Below are 2,270 nucleotides of genomic sequence, written 5' to 3'. Positions count from 1 at the left end.
TTATTACTATTGTTATTATTATCATCATCATCATTAATAATAATAATAATAATAATAATAATAATGTTTATTTGTAATATAGGCCACTGGCTCATGATACATATCCATTCATCATGCGGTACAAAAAAAATGTTACAGTGCGTAACAAAGGAACATCGTAGTTATAAGAAGTAATAAAAGTAATGATTATTGCTTTTTTCGGATATAGGTGAGATACAAGTATATACTGCACAGTAATCAAACAAACGGATGTAAGTGTAACCCTAAAAATTGAGTGGAGCAAGATTTGTGATATTGATTTAAAGTCTTATTTAACAGGAGTCGTTGATAAAACAGTTTCTCTAATCTTAAAGGCTTTTACAGTAAACATTGCTAAATTAGTCATCGGAATTTTACTAGTATCATTGTATGTAAAGGACCGAAATTTTTCTAAAGCTGGATTTTTATATACAAAGGTGGGTAAGTATTTTCTTTGTATTTTTACATATAGCGAACAAGCAGTAATAAAACGGAATTCATTTTCGATATTAACGTTACAAATTTGACAATAATAATAATAATAATGATAATAATAATCTCATCCTTAGTTATTTTCTCACTCGTTGATATATTCTCAAGAATAGGCACAGTCGAAAACTTAAATGAGGTGTCTCAATCGTCAGCTTTGTTGAGGTTTTAAAAATAATGATGCATTGTCTCTATAAGTATATTATAATTTTTTTTAATCACTCATTTCGTTTAAAGCATTTAAAATCTTGCAGATTGTTTGTTTGCATTATCCGTAATTTTAAAAAAATACCTTACGTTTGTATTGAACAAAGCCTCGTCCCATTAATAATTTTACTACCTGTTTGCTTCAAGCATATTTTTGTATTCTACTGTATGTTTTGCTAACAAGCGATCCTTTTGGCTAATTATAACTTTTATCTCGCACTTCAACCTTATACATCCGACCATAGGACATATTACATATTTTCTTGTGTAAAAACGTGTACGCATGTCAGAACGTTTGAGATGAATGTTGCTGATTTTACCAACAATATTGTTTGTAAATACCTCTGTTGTTACCAGGGGCCCCGAGTGGCCGAGTGGTCTAAAGCGCTATTCGTTACGGATCACTGCCATCTCACCTCTGTCTGCGTGGGTTCGAGTCTCGGATTCAGCCAATGTGGGTATGTGAGAAAGCTTGCCAGTAGCTTCTCGTGGGTCGGTGGTTCTTTCCGGGGTTTTACCGGGTTCTTCCTCCACCATTAATACTGGCCGCCATGTATAGCCTATCGCGTGCTGAAAAATGGCGTTAAACCCCACAACAACAACTGTTATTACCATTTCCGAATTCCGTGTTCATGCGCTAGTGTATTCCGTCTGAAGACGATTCGGTATTGTCTATGAAGATATGGGTTGATCGAATGACAAAGAAAGTATCGAATATATCATTATAGCGTTTGTATTTTGTTTAGAACAATTCTCCGGAAGACTTCCCATTTATTGATCACTTTCATTTATGTGAAACATGTGTCGACAAACGACATACCCATAACAGGCTTAAGTTATCTTGACCTATAGTGTTAATATAATGTGCAAAGTAAACGTATAATGGAGGCTCTTCCTAAAATGTAAGTCTGGGTTCGTTTTGTCATATTTGGTCATTTCTGTAACATTCTTTTTACTTAAAATGTTAGATATGTTTTATCCTAAATGCAGGGATGGAATAGGGTTTGGGTGGGTGGGTGGGACACTTCATGGTGGGGAGCCCTGAATGCTCTCAATAAATTGTCCTTTATCTAAAAAAAAATATAAATATATTAGGCTAAGTATTACAGTTTAGACTTACATATGGTTTATTTAAATACGTAATTTTATCCACGTCAACCAGCTTGGACCACATGACAAGGGGAACACTTGGCACTTGTTCCCTGCTACAAGACCTTAATTCTGTAAAGCCTAAATGAATATCTACTTTAAAGAATAGATATTTTTGAGACATAAAAATTAAACTTGAAATCTACATCGACAAATCCTATCATCTTTATATTTTCGTTTTTCTATCTTTCCTTTAGAGAAGAAGAACGTTTTCAAACAAATGAACAATGGAAACTCAAATTTAATCGAGAGACGCGAAACATAATTGTATACTCTAGTAAGTTGATTTAATGTTTCTCGAGATATACATACATATATATATATATATATATAATGATCTTTTATTTGTGTTGATTAATGCTAAAATATTTTTAACAATATCTTCAGAGATACACGGGTAGCCGAGA

This window comes from Sinohyriopsis cumingii, unplaced genomic scaffold (genome assembly GCF_028554795.1).
Source record: "Sinohyriopsis cumingii isolate HCF-2022 unplaced genomic scaffold, ASM2855479v2 utg001510l, whole genome shotgun sequence".
Taxonomy (NCBI): Eukaryota; Metazoa; Mollusca; class Bivalvia; order Unionida; family Unionidae; genus Sinohyriopsis; species Sinohyriopsis cumingii.
This window is presented reverse-complemented; position numbering follows the sequence as displayed.